The sequence below is a fragment of the Castor canadensis genome, chromosome 8 (assembly GCF_047511655.1).
Source record: "Castor canadensis chromosome 8, mCasCan1.hap1v2, whole genome shotgun sequence".
NCBI lineage: Eukaryota > Metazoa > Chordata > Mammalia > Rodentia > Castoridae > Castor > Castor canadensis.
In genome coordinates, this window is record NC_133393.1 from 139,714,500 (window position 1) to 139,729,936 (window position 15,437).

The 15,437-nt window shown below is 37.9% G+C and overlaps 1 protein-coding gene across 7 annotated transcripts in view; it reads right to left on the reverse strand.

Moving 5' to 3' along the window:
* C8H12orf42 (chromosome 8 C12orf42 homolog) overlaps positions 1–15,437 on the reverse strand; it is a 340,441-nt gene that overhangs the window by 71,021 nt on the left and 253,983 nt on the right. Inside the window, exon 1 of one of the 7 annotated variants that reach the window (XR_012450971.1) lies at positions 7,309–7,381. The exons of the other annotated variants lie outside the window; for them this stretch is intronic. The gene's annotated coding sequence lies outside the window, so the exon portion shown is untranslated. Of the gene's footprint in view, positions 1–7,308; positions 7,382–15,437 lie in introns of those variants that run through there. 7 annotated transcript variants of the gene reach the window in all.

The following is a 15,437-nucleotide window of genomic DNA, read 5'->3' on the forward strand; positions in this document are numbered from 1 at the left end:
CTTGATCACTTAAATTTAGTACATCATTTGTCCTTTTTCACTTGGGAGGACTATCATAACTTTTGTCTTGCTGTTTGAGAGACAGATGTTTTCCCCTTCAGGGTTTTTTGCTTGCTAGCCAAGTACTCTACTGCTTGACCATACATCTAGCCCTTTTTGCTATGGTTACTTTGGGACAGTTTCACTTTTTGCTCAGGCCTACATTGCTGGAATGAGAGGCATGCACCACCATGCCCAACTTTTCTCATTGAGATAGGATCTTACAAACTTTTTTTGCCCTGGCTAGCTTGGAAATGTGATTGGGAGGCATATTTTGACAGAATTGAGAACAAGGAAACAGTAGATCACACAATTTAAACAGAACTATTGATAATGCAAAACTGAGAGTTTCTTTGCATTAACTGTGTAATATGTGCATAGGTATTTAAATTTTTTATTTTTCAAATTTTTGACGTCTTTTTAATTATTTTGACCATGCTTGGTCAAAACTGCATGTAATAATTCTGCTAATGAGGCAGGTTTACTGCATATGTTTCTTAATTTTTTTATTGTCTGTCTTTTCTTCCTAGAAAGTAAGTTCCATGAAAGCAGGGATATGGTCAGCCTCATTCACTAGGATCCCCTCAGTAAACATTTGTTGAATGAGGGATGGGATGAGTGAATGAATGAAGGGATGGATAGGCATGAGAAGTAAGTTTTAGAGGCATATGTAAAGGACGAGCTAGAAATAAGGAACAGTATGTAAGGATACTTTATAAGCATGGCAACTGATTGGATCCATTGAGCAGTCAAGGATGAGGGACAGGTTAAAGAAGACGGGAAAATTTTGAGTCTTGGGAGCTGAGAAGTTAGTATTTTTTAGAATCAGAAGAGTTAGAAAAACAGAAATTTGAAAGTTATTAGAGAAATAGCAATACTGAAATATGGCACTTGATAAGATTTCAGACTGAGGGAACAAAAGGAGAGAAGAAAAATTGATCAAAGATTGATCCTGGGGAGCACCCATACATGGGGCTGGGGAGGAAGACGCAGTGCTACTTTTTCTCTTCCCCAGAGTTGGTATCTTGGCTGGATTGCAATTGAATTAATCAGTGATCCAGCAATGACAAAGAGAACCCAATGTAAGTAACACAGAAAGGTGTTACTTACTCAGGAAGGAAACATAAAAGGCCACTTTCTCTATTTCGAACATTCTAAGACCATAAAATAAGGAAAGGGCTTATTTGGACTACCCGAACAAATTATATAAATCAAAAGATAGGACAGAATACAGAGTTCAGAGGCTAAGGTCAAATCTAATCTACTAAGAATGGGCATCATTCATTTCCCAAATTTTAAACAGGAGGGGGGCTACAAAAATTCATGAATGAAACAGGTCTCCTGCCTTTACAGATTCCCCATGAAATTTTCCAGCAGGAAATATAGAAAAACATTAGTATGAATGATAGAAAGCAAGGCTGTTGGATAGATGAGTGGGTAGAACCAATAGCATTAAGAAGTCTAGTTTTTAGTAAGGTCAGTAAGGATGATAATAATAATAACTATAGTGTTTTTCAGAGTTCTCTGTTCCTTTTTATTCACTTACTTTTCTACTTGCCAACATATTCATTTATTCCTGCAATGTTATTTGTGATAGTTAATATTCCCCCATATTTATGCATGAGGAAACAGAGGTGCAGAGAAACAAAGGACTTGCTGAAGGTTTCCCAGTCCCCAAGCCAACGCTAAGATGGAGGTGAGAAACTTCACTACAGTACTGGGCAGCAAATCCAAAGTCCTCTGTTGACATAATTTTATTTCCTAATAAATCATACCCAGACTTTACTGGCCTCTTTCAAAGATATTTCTACAAAATCTTTTCAATAGTTTTGGATTTTATTCCTGGAATTTTCTTCAAAAGAAGAACACGGTGTGGTTACCCAATTCTAAAGCTAACACCAGGCTTCGTTGGGCCTAAGATCTGAATTTTATCAAGTGTATCTCTTGAACGCATACCCAATGAGTTAATAATTAAAGTTCCCATCACATGTACATGGGTGTGTTAGTTTGTATTGCCTAATAATTGAAATCCATGGACAGAGTTTGCCCCGAACAAGGTTTTGAAGTGTGTGTCCTTGTCTCTCCAGGAACTAAATGGTTCATTGGGGAAAATTAGCACCACAGTGGCTGTTAGAGGTAAGCCAGTCCAGGCCTGTCAGTTATAGATCCAAATTAAGGAACCAAAGAATTTAGTGATTTGTTCAAGGTCCCAAAGCTGCTACAACATTTTTATTAAATCCACACTGTTTGGTGCTCATTCTTATGGGCATCTATATGAACTACATATTAAACTGTGACATATAATTGATCAGGGGTTATTCAATGTAACACTCTCAGTTTGTAAATGAGGAAATAGGTTCAGGGAGTATAAGAGATAAGCCCAAGTTCATGGAAAGAACCAGTAGAAATGCTGGACTCCAGTACCCCAATTCTTTACTTCGAAATGTCACAAAAGATGGTGCTTCTTTTAATGTAGCCCATGGACACCCCTCATGTTTTAAAGAAACTCTGTTTTAGCGCTGGACCTACTGAATTATGATTTCTGGTAGAAATTCAGGAATCTACAAGCCTCTGCCCAAATACCTCCTGAGTCCTTGTCATGTTTTCCATGTGAGTTTCATGCCTCACACTGTAACAACATGGCTTTTGCTTTCCCCATATCTTAGACCTTTATGGTAAAAGCAGCAAAAGACCCTTTATAACTTTCATTAGAGTTCCACTGCTTGGTTTTTTTTTTCTCCCTCACATTAATGCCTTCCATTCAACAAGTGCTTCTTTCTTTTCTGTGATTTTTTTTAATTTTTATTTTGGGACCAGGTCTTCCTATATAGACCAGGCTGGCCTGGAACTTACAATCCTCCTGCCTCAGTCTCCTGAGTGCTGGAATTACAGGTGTGTACCACTACACCAAGCTATTTCCATGTAATTCTTTCTTTTGTCAAGAGAAGCTGGAGGTAGGTGGTCAACAGTTGCTCTTTACATCTTCTGCCTCTTAATTACTGTTATGGCTTCTTCATTTTGGCCTCTCATTTTCTCTCATCTTGGTTTACATGATCAGATCACTGAAGGAACTCAAACAATCCCTTTTTAAACTCTTATTCTAGTTATGTAAAGACTTGGGAAGTGATGGCATTCTCAAAGGCAGAAGTCAAAGCATTGCATCTGATTGCCCTACATCAAAGAGATTATGAATATAGGTTAGAGGCCAGTTCTTCATTCACTCAGATTGCTGTCCATTTCTTGTAACAACACTGCCTCTATTGGTCAATAGGAGCTATAGTTACTATGTAGACCATTTATTGTTGCAATATCATGTCTACTGCTTTACTCACATGATCTAATTTCATTGCTGTATCAATCCACAGGGTCACTATTTCTATTCCCACTTCACAGATGAAAGAATTTAAGAATTAAGTGCCTTACCAAAGGTCACATAACCAAAAGCAGACACTGTACTTAAATTTGGGGTCAACTGAACCTGCATTTTTAATTATTATATTTCAGAAATACTTACTAGAAGTAAGAATTAAATAGTCTGTACAAATCAGACTTTGCCAAAATACCAAGTTTTTAGGGTTAATCTGAGAGCCACACACTAAACACTGATCTAAGTATTCAACCCATGGCGTAGGTTCTAGCATCAATTCTTCCACTTGATGGATGAGGACATGGAGGGAGGAACCCCAGATCATACAACTAGGGGGTGACAGAACTTAGATTTAAACCTAGGTAGACTGTTGCCTAGAACTGGAGTTCTTCACTCAGAACTACTAACCAACATTCCCATTTGTTAGTTAAGAACAACCTTTAAATGCTTAACAAATTTAAACACCATTTCACATGGTATATCAAAGTACATTTTTTCATATCAAAATTAGAAGGCATACCCAATGTATTTATTTTCAAATTAATTTCTTCTAGCAGTTTTAAACAATATTAAAGTTTAGCAAAGAGTATTAGAAAAATGTTACATGCTCTCACCAAGTGACATCAGAATAAACAGAACCTTAATTTTATACTCCATATGAACTAATATTAAATATATCTTTTTCCTGATAGATACTTCATCTATCCAGTGAAAAGTGAATTGCGTCTTGAGTAGCCACACATATTTCTATGGATGAAATTCTTCTGGTTACCATTTGACAAATCAGTAGAAGAAATAAAAATGCTAATTATGGATGCAATCAGTAATCCAATGAACTTGAGGCACTGTAATTTGTATATGTTCAAAATGCAATGATATTTTACACTATGTTGAGATTTTTCCTTAATAGGTAAATTAGGACATTTCCTAACTACATACTTTACTCTTGGTTCTGGAGTATAGAGAAATGTATTCACATGATAAGAGAATCTATAAATGATTTTATTTAAAATCGAAATGGCCAATCATACCATATTTTGAATATAATTTCTACAAATAATCTACCTGTGCACTCCTTTGCATTTCATAATATTGGTAGTATAAAACTCAATCACTCTCATCCCAAATAATAAAAAGTGAAGATAAAATCCATTTATGTTCAAGCCCACTATTTGGCATTACATCCAGTAAACCACATGAAAGGACAGTTTGAACAAGAAAATGTTACAAAGCTCACCCTGGCCAAGAATTGGTGAGCTGAAAGTTTTTAAATATACATGCCCTTAAAACAGAAAAAAAAAAAAAAAAGCCTCAAGGATCTATTGTGGCCCAGACTGCCAAAGAGTGGAGTAAGCTTCAGACATCTACCAACTTTCCAAATCTAAAGGGAAAAAATGGAATATTTCCTTCTTACACCTTACTTCTCCCTCCCCAGATGAGTCATGAGACTAGCGAGAAATCTAATGAACCATTGTACAACTCTTCAGGGTGTATGTGATGTGCAATAATGAGAGAGAGGCAACATTTTTCAGTTGACGCTACCCTGAACGTTTTCTCAAAGTTGATCTCTAGCAATGTAAAGGGCACTATGCTCTAAACCAAACAGATGATTAGGATGGCCCATTAATAAGTACATCCTGAGGCTTCAGGTCAGATAAAATGCATAGTACATTTCCCCCAAAATAAACTTTGACTTCTTAGATGATCACATTAGACCCTGGATACCGACCCTTTATTGAGAACATTGAATTTGCTTACCATCTACCTGCCAGATGGCTCTTGTCCGGCAGCTTCAATAACCACCGTGGCACTGCCCTTTCCCTGCCTCTTCCTGCTGTGGCATATTTTGTCCCACCCCATTCATTACCACCTCTTGTAGACACTGACTGACTGGGTCACTGTTTCTCTCCTGATTAAATTATATACTCTTGGGGACTAGGGAAATATTGTCAAGTGAGCATTGTGTAAATGGTGGCTAAGCACATGTTTTAGAGCCAGACTACTCAAAGTCACAGCCTTAACTCTGTTCCATCCCTCAGTCTCTTGAAAACTCAGTTTCTCATCTTTAAAGTAGAGAAAATGACAGCTCCAATTTTAGGGTTATGGTATACATGAGATAACAAGGGATAATGGGATTGCCTGGCACATGGCAAGTGTTCAATAATAAATGAAGCCACAGTGCACATATCTGGCCCTGTTGCAGTTTTATGTGTGCCACTTAACTCCTATAACAACTTTTCAAGAAATCATTACCCTTATTTTGAAATGGGAAAACTGAGGTACAGGGAGGTATGCAACATGACTTAGATCCCAAAATGAATAGTGGCAGAAGCCTGAATTCGATGCCAGACTATCTGGTTTTAGCATCTGGTCTCTTCAACCAAAGCTGTGCAAAGTGCAGTCTGGCAGTCGCAGAAAGATCATATGGGACTCCCTGGAACTTAGGTGCCAAGAAGACCCTGCTGCCATTTGCATCTGAAAATCAGGTCCCTGAGAGTCATCAATATTTACCCCTTACACTTAGATGGAACCAGGTAGACCTGATTTTTAAAAGCAGTGGAGGTCCAGTGGGAGCTTCATTTGAAGGTAGGAGTAAAAATGTTCTCCCCATCCTTTTTGTCTGTGTCACTTGTTCCACTTTTAGTTCACCATTCAGTGGTCCGTGGGAAGGTGCCCTGCACTGTGCATTCTTCACTTGCCTGCACTATGACTTTTAAGAAAAGGCAAATGGAAGCAACCTTTCTATAAAAAAATTATTGGAGGGCTTGGGCTGTAGCCAGTAGTAGAGAGCATGCCTACCACAAGCGAAGGCCTGGGTTTGATCCCAGCACTGAAAAAAAAAAAAAATTCTTGATGGTGAATGGCATTAGTCCCAAGTATGGGGAAGGCTGAAGCAAAGGTGATCATGAGTACAAGCCCAGCCTAGGCAATACAGTGAGACTACGTCTCACAACAAAACAAGACAAAAGCCCCAAATAAAACCAAACAAAAACACTTCCAGAAGGCAAACAAATATGGTGGCTTGGCCCTAGAAAATTATACCACACTATCACAGTTTCTGACACAACAGCTCCTAATGGTCAGTCCAGCATCTCAATTCTTGAGGGAAAATGGGCCCCATCAGAAAAAATGTAGGAAACTCTCCACATTCTAAATTTTATTAAAGCCACTGACCAAAAATCACCCCAAAGCATCTGTATAGCTAGCCAAGGGAAAACCAATCCTTATTCCCTACCCTACCTTCCCAGACTACAGGCTTTTTGGAGACAAAGCTCTAAAAACAGGAAAACAGGTCCAGAAAGAGAAAAGAAACAGCAGCTAAAGCATAGAACTGCCACTGTGGGCCTTCCAGGGGCCTGCCCAGAAACTCTGCTGAAAAACTGACTTTCTTTTATAAGTAATCAGATAATAAGACTCCTTTAAAAAGCACAGAATAGTTAAATTCATCACCATAATTTAATTGTGCTGGTTATTAAAGAGCAGTTTGCCTCCCCCCCTCCTCCGGCGCTGCTTTTGTGTATTAAACTCAGACTAATCAAATTGAGGATTCCAAGAGTACTGTATTAGTCATCCCCATCCCTTTTAATTTGTTTAATGGCCTCTTGCGTGTGCGTGTGCATGTGTGTGCGTGTGTGTGTGCGTGCACACGGGCACTGGCTGTACATTGCTTAGCCTCACGACCACATGTAAATAAAGAAAGGATAGGGAAACTTCACAGAACAGAATAAAGCGTGCCTCCCTTTTAAATTTACATTTGATGTTGGAGTAATTCACGGACGTGTACTGCAAGCAATGGTGCTCATTATTTCTACTGAGCAGTCTCCAGACGTAAGAGAAGAGAGAAGGCAAAGAAAGGAAGGAAGGGGGAAAAAAAAGAAAAGGGAGTCTGAATTTACACTCACCGCTTCAAAAGCCCTTTTGTGCTCAGCCAACTTCTCCTGGCTGAAGATACAGCATTTGCCAAAAAGTCGCCTGCAAGAAAGCCCACAACACAACAAAAGTAGAAAACAGTCCATTGAAGAACTCCTTTTCTGCCCACCCCCACCTTCCTTTAATAATTTTTCTTTTACTTAAAAAAACACATTTTTAGAAAGTAAGTGCCCTACAATGCTAGCTGGGATTAGAAAATAAATCACCTCGTTAGTGAGGGTTGGAGTTCGGTTTGGCTGTTTGGGTTAATTGTCTTTTCACCTGGCTCCAGCCACCAAGTCAACGTGGACTAAGAATAGGAGGTATTTAGCATGTAGGGCCCGTCGGAGAGCAAGCCTCTGAGCGGTGGGCTGAGGGGAGTGAGAATGGCTGTCTTGTTTGGGTTGTTGTTGTTGTTAGCTGCTCTTACACATTCAGACTTTCTGTCCATTCAACCGAGAGGCCACGTGTCCCAAACCTAAAAGGGGCTTAGTGCTTTACAGCCACTTGGTTCAACTTGCCTTCTCAAGAATATGTAAGATTTTCCAGGAGGGCAATAGTTATTTTATATGAAATTTGGGGAGTTTTCTCAAATATGAATGCTTTTCCACGTTTACATTTTTTTATGCAGGGGCTGAAACACTGGCATAATTTGTGATGTATGTGGCAGGAAAGAGAAGGAGGAGAAAGTAGAAATGAACAAAGAATGATCAGTAACTTCATCCACAACAGTCTGTGTGCACACCTGCTGAAGAGCAACAAGTCCAGTGACTTGACTGGGACAATGTTTTGATCGCCGTGATGCCAACTGGCTGACTTTTCCAATGAACCAACCAGTTGTTTTGGTATCTTTCAGGAACAACTCTGGTTCGATCTGAATTATTTAGAAGTAATTACTCCATTGGTGGATTTTCAAGGTCTGTGTTTTCTTTCTATTTCCTTCCTGGACACCTGCTTTTTTGTTCATTTTAGTACTAATTAGTATACCCAAACTCGAGAAGTGCAGTCAAGTTTAGTTCAACAAATATTTTATTGAACATTTGTCATGTGCTAAGCATTCTGTTAGCTTCTGGAGATAGAAAGATAAAAAGAAATGATCATTGCCATCAACAAGTTTGGATTTAATAGAAGAGAAACGGGCTTTCAAAGCAATGCCATTAAAAGAAGTGGTTTGAGCCTAACAGAGATTTTAGCACAGTCTAGGGCTCTTAGGCATGGTTTCTTCAAAGAGGTGAAGACTGGGATGAATTCCAAAGAATATGGAGGTTATAATCAGCCATGTAATGAAAGAGTGAGAAAGGAATTCCAGAAAGAAGGAACTATGTGGTGAAAGACAGACGCACAAAACAGTAGGATTAGCAGTTCAGGACAACTGCAGCATAAAAGTGAAGACTGAAAAAGAGGAGATGAGGTAGAGAAACAGAACAAGGCACCAAACTTGGGAGGATTTGGCCACATTTATACTTCATCTCACAGGTAACAGAAAGTCATTGAAGGCTAAAGCAGGGGTGAGAAGGTAACAGATTCAATGCAGTTAGGTCTTCATGGAAACGGATTCAAAGACTGGCTATGGAAAAATGACTTGGTTTCAAATTTTCACGGTGAGGAAGGAAGAAGGTAGCTATCAAGTAGGGAAAAAAAGTCCAAAAGAGCTCCTTGGGAGGGCAATAATGATCAAACTGTGGAGAAACTCTTAAATTATAGTTTTACCATTGGATGTTAAAAGCAGAAAGGGACCAGACTTCATTGGTTAAAATAGAGTTTGAAGCAAGATTTGAACTGGAGGAAAAGCTCCCAGGCAAAGTTTAGCACAGTCTTCCTGTGTCAAGATCATCCAGCTTGCTTACTAAAATGCAAACCCCAGGACTCCTACCTCTTATGATACTGGTTCTCACTTTTCATGTGAGAAGAACCCAGGAATTTGCATTCAAAATAAATTAATTACTTGGGTCTTATGCCCTGTCCTAACCAACTAAAAATGATGGTGGGGGTCTGATGCTAGATTAGGAAGCAATCTTCTAGTGGTGTATATGAAAGTAAAAAAGAAGAAGCAGTCCTAAAATGCCAGCATGGTATGAGTGGAACAAGGGTGCACAGGTGTCAGTATTCAAGTCTTAGAAAGAGGAAGACCTTATTCTACAAAAGGAAGAAGGGCAGAGGTGGAGTTGCTGTCACTGTTTCACCTTGAAACACAAGTAATTTCTGTGAATTGAAAAGGAGAATCTGAGCCACTGGAGATGGGTTCTCAGGGGAAACCCAGACAGGTTAGTTCACGCTACATGCTTTTCTTCATTCACCCAGCAAACACTACTCTGTGCTGGTACTGCCTAAATTCATCATAGCCATCAAAAATTCTTCAAAGAAATAGCATTTCTTTGGAAGAATGGAGAGTCCTAAAGGAACAGAGTCAATTCATTCCTCTACCCTTCCATGAAGCTAACCCACCATAACCTATACCACTGGCCTCATTGCCCAGGTGGGTGAAATTAACGCACATTTAGTAAAATGCGAAACTGACTTTGGGAAGTGCCATAAGCTAATATTGAGTTTCCCTATGAAAAAAGATGTTTCCCATTTTGTCACCATGTCAAAATGGGAATTTTGTGTGTTAATTAGATTGCCAAGTGTTCTCTTCTGGCAGTCATTTCCTTGACTGTGTTTTGTTTCATTTTGTTTTGTTTTTTTGAGACAAGGTTTTCCTATGGACTCTAGGCTTGCCTTGAACTTGTGATTCTCTTGCTTCAGTCTCCCATGTGCGGGGATGACAGACATGTACCACCACACCTGTCTCCTGCAATTGTTTCTGTTAGGTGGTTAGTAATGTGAGTAATTGCCTTCCCTGTTGTTATTTTATTACCGCATGGACAGTGAGAATTACATGCTGAACTTTTTCTCTTTCTTCATTTAGATTGCTAAAAATACAAAAGGCAGACTTGTTCACAAATGGCTAGCACAAGGGACTCAATGTTACTGTGTGTTTTATTTGTCTCATTCTTACTTATATTTTATGTCCTTAAATAAACAGTAAGCCAGAGCACCTGCACTTAAGCGTCTTTAGAGACTTGTAGATGAGGTTAAGGCTTTAATGTTATCGGGAAGTTACCAGCTGAGCAGGGATTAGTTATCTGATTGCTCCTTCTTGCTCAGGACAAAGCTACACAGAGACAGACATTAAGTAGGCAGATTCCGAGGACAATGGCATGGCGGAGAAGCAGAGCGGAATGGTCAGTTCCAGCGAACCATGTTTTATCCAGTTTCTACCATGTGATGGCATTGAGTTAAGGTAGATATGACCAAAGGTGGGAGTAACATCAGACAGGTTACTAATAAGGGTTTTGTTAGTGGCACACAAACCTCTGGGGTTTTTACTATCAGCTTCAAAAATCTCCTCCCTTATTTCTATTTTTATAGAAAATCTTATTGATATAATTATAGGCTTAAATGAAGTTGTAAGAAATACCCAATAGTTTTTACCTTCATTCCCTCAATGGTAACATTTTGCAAAACAAAATGTCACAAGAGGATATAAACATTGGTACAGTGCACTCATTCAAATTTCCTGTTTCACTCAGTTTCATACAATTTTATGTTTTGAATTTTTTTGTTTGTTTGTTTTGGTGGTGCTAGGGTTTGAACTAGTGGCTTTTTGCTTGCTAGGCAGGTACTTCAGCATTTGAGCCACACCTCCAGCCCAAGTTCTATACAATCTTATAATATGTCAATCAATTTTTATGTCACTGTAACAAATACTTGAGAGAAATACACTTAAAGGGGGAAGAGATTTATTTTACTCATAGTTTCAGAGGGTCTGTTCATGATAAGCCAATTTCATATTTCTAGGCCTGTGGTGAGGGAGAGCATCATGGCAGCCAGGAAGCAGAGAGAGAGCATGCTATTCTAGTTGGTGTCTTTTCTTCCCCTTTTATTCCATCTGGGCTCCCAGCCTGTATGATAGATGCCACCCACATTCAAGGCAGGTCTTCTCCCTTAGTTAATCATTGCTGGAAACACCATCAGAGACACACTCAGAGATGTGTTTTAATAATTTCCTAGGGATCTCTCAATATAGTCAAGTTGGTAGCCACCACATATAACATGTACAGTTGAAGTATCTGCCAGCAGTCAAGAAACAGTTCCTCACTGCAGGCTGTCCTTGTAAATTACTCCTCTTTCCCCCCTCTATTTCTGGAAAATATTGCATAAAATCAAATTTATTCTTTTTTAAATGTTTGATAAAATTCTCTAGTGAAACTATTCAGGCCTGGGAAGTATTTTCTGGAACATATTTTAATTACAAATTCAATTTGTTTCATGATTATATGACTGTTCAAATTATCTGTTTCACTTTGGTTGATTGATGGCTTGTAATTTTTGAAGATTTGTTCCATTTCTTCTATCTGTCAAATTTATGAGCAGATTACAGATTCATTCTGTGAGACCAGTGTTACTCATATACCCAAACCAGAAAAGGAGACAACAAAAAAAAAGACAAACTATAGGCCAATTTCTTTAATGAGCATAGATGCAAAAATCTTCAACAAAGCATTTGCAAACCAAATTCAGCAACACATCGAAAAGATCATGCATCATGATCAAGTTGACTTCATTCCAAGGGTGCAAGGATGGTTCAATATATGCAAATCAGTTAATGTAATACAGCATATAAATAGAAGCAAGGGCAAGAATAACAAAATCATCCCACTATATGATTATAGGAAAAACCTTTGAGAAAATACAACACCCCTTCCTGATAAAAGCTATGAAGAAAGTAGGAATAGAATGTTCATGCCTCTACATACTAAAGGCTATGTATGATAGTCAACATGATATTGAATGAGGAAAAACTGAAAGTATTTCCTCTAAAATCAGGAATGAGACGAGTGTGCCCATTACCACCACTCTTATTCAATGTAGGTCTTGAATTCTTAGTCAAGAGCAAGAATGAGAAAGAAATAAAAGGAATACAAATAGAAAAGAAAAAAGCTAAGCTATCTCTGCTTACAAATGATATGGTCCTGTACTTAAAAGACCCTAAAGACTCCACCAGAAGACTCATATCTCACATACAATTTCAGCAAAGCAGAAGGATACAAAATCAACATACAACAAACAATAGTTTTTCTATACACCAGCAATAAATTCACTGAAAAAAATTTTAAAAGCCAGAAAAGCAGTCCCATTCAAAATAGCCTCAAAAAAAAATACATAGGCATAAACTTAACCAAAGATGTTAAAAACCTCTACAATGAAAACCATAAAACACTGAAGAAAGAAATTACACAAGATACTAAAATATGAGGATACAGCCCATGTTCTTGAATCAGCAGAATATGTATTGTTAAAATGGTCATAATACCAAAGCAATATACAAATTCAATGTGCAATGCCCATGCAAATGCCAATGACATTCTTCACGGAAATAGAAAAAAATCCTAAAAATTAATATGGAGATGAAAGAGCTAAAGCAAACCTGCAGCAAAAAGACCAATGCTGCAAGTATCACAACATCTGATTTCAAACTATACTGCAAAGTGATAGCAACAAAAAACCATGTCACTGGCACAAAAACATACACATAGATTAATAGAATAGAATTGAAGATCCAAAAATAAGCCAAGCAGTTACTCCATTCTGAATCTTGACAAAGGTGCCAAAACATACATTGGAAAAAAGACAGTCTTTAACAAGTGGTGCTGGGAAAACTGGATATCCACATGTAGAAGACTGAAACTAGATCCCTATACTGCACCTTGTATAAAAATCAATTCAAAATGGATCAAAGACCTTAGTGTAAAGCCTGAAACTTTGAAACTACTAGAGGAAAGCACAGGAGAAACACTTCAAGATGTAGGCATAGACAATTACTTTCTGAATACAACTCTGATAGCACAGAAGATACGAGTAAAAAATAAATGGAATTGTATCAAATGTAAAAGCTTCTGCACAGCAAAATAAACAATCAATAGAGTGAAGAGACAGCCAAGAGAATGGGAGAATATCCCTGCTGGATATTCATCTGACAAGGGATTAATATCTAGAATACATAAAGAACTCAAAAAATGAAACACCAAAATAACAAATAATCCAACCAACACATGGGCAAATGAACTGAATAGACACCTTTCAAATGAAGAAGTACAAATATGCAATAAATTCATGAAAAAAATACCTAGGAATAAACTTAACAAAAGATGTGAAAGACTTCTACAATGAAAACTACAAACCACTGAAGAAAGAAATCTAAAAAGACTAAGAAGATAGGAAGATCTCCCATGCTTATGGATTGGCAGAATCAATATTGCAAAAATGACTTGATTGCCAAAATCAATGTATAGGTTCAATGCAATCCCCATCAAAATCCCAATGACATTCATCACAGAGATTGAAAACTCAGCCCTAAAGTTCATTTGGAAGCACAAAAGACTGTGAATAGCCAAGGCAATACTGACCAAAAAGAACAACGTTGGAGGTATCACAATACCTGACTTCAAACTATACTACAGAGCCATAGCAATAAAAACAGCATGGTACTGGCACAAAAACAGACATGAAGACCAGTGGAACAGAGGTCTTGGATGTTAATCCACACAGCTACATCCACCTGATTTTTGAAAAGGTGCCAAAACATATGATTGAGAAAAGACAGACACTTTGACAAATGTTGCTGGGAAAATTGTGTATCTGCCTGCAGAAAACTGAAACTAGATCCATGTCTTTCACCCTGTGAAAGTATCAACTCAATGTGGATTAGGACCTTAATATCAGACCTGAAACTTTGAAACTAGTGAAGGGAAGAACAGGGAATACACTGGAATCAATAGGCATCGGCACTGACTTTCTAAATAGAACTCAATGACTCAGCAACTAAGAGAAAGGATTGACAAATGAGACTACATGAGATTAAAAAGCTTCTGTACAACAAAAGAAATTATCACCAAAGTGAAGACGCTGCCCACAGAATGGGAGAAAATCCTTGCCAGCTATACATCTGACAAGAAATTAATAAACAGAATACAGAGGGAGTTCAAAAGACTAAACTCCCCAAAAATCAATGACCCAGCAAAGAAATGGACAAATGAACAGAACAGAACCTTTTCAAAGGAAGAAGTCCAAATCGCCAAAAATCACATGAAATGCCCAAAATCCCTGGCCATAAAAGAAATGCAAATCAAAACCACATTAAGATTCTACCTTACTCCTGTTAGAATGGCCATCATCAAGAACACAAACAAAAACAAGTGTTGGCAAGGATGTGGGGAAAAAGGAACCCTCACACACTGTTGGTGGGAATGTGAATTAATACAACCACTATGGAAAACAGTATAGAGGCTTAAAAAAGAAAAAACACCTAAATATAGAACTGACATATGATCCAGCAATGCCCCTCCTAGAGATATACCCAAAGGAATGTAAGTCAGGTTACAATAAAGGCAGCTGCACACCAATGTTTATTGCATCATGAGTTATAACAGCTAAGCTGTGGAAATAGTCAAGATGCCCCACTACTGCTGAATAGATTAAGAAAATGTGATATTTATATATAATGGAATTTTATTCAGCCATAAAGAAGAATGAAATTTTGTTGTTTGCAGGTAAATGAATGGAACTGGAGAACATCATCTTAAGTGAGATTAGCCAAGTTCAGAAAGCCAAAGGTCACATGTTTTCTCTCATATGTGGAATATAGAGCTAATACAAGTATAAGAAATATGAAAAACAGGTCACACTAAGGGTCTACCCCCTATGAGAGAGGGGCATCAAAAGAAGGAAATTAAAAAGGTGAATATGGTTGATGTATTTCCTACATGAGAATAAATATAGAATGTTTAAACTTATTGAAACCACCATAAGAAGGGGACTGAGGTAGAAAGAAGAAAAATAGAAGAGATTAACTTATTCAGATTATAATACATATATACATGGAAATGTCACAAGGAAACTTCCTGCACAGCTATCTTAAATAAACAAAAATGTCATTTTGTTCTTTACAATAATGGAGAACAGAAAGACAAAACAAGTACTGCCTGGGGGATTGGTACCAGTGTGGGGGGAATGTGGGGAAAGGTGTGGGAGGGTGAACATAGTGTAAATACTGTGTACACATGTATGTAAATGGAAAAAT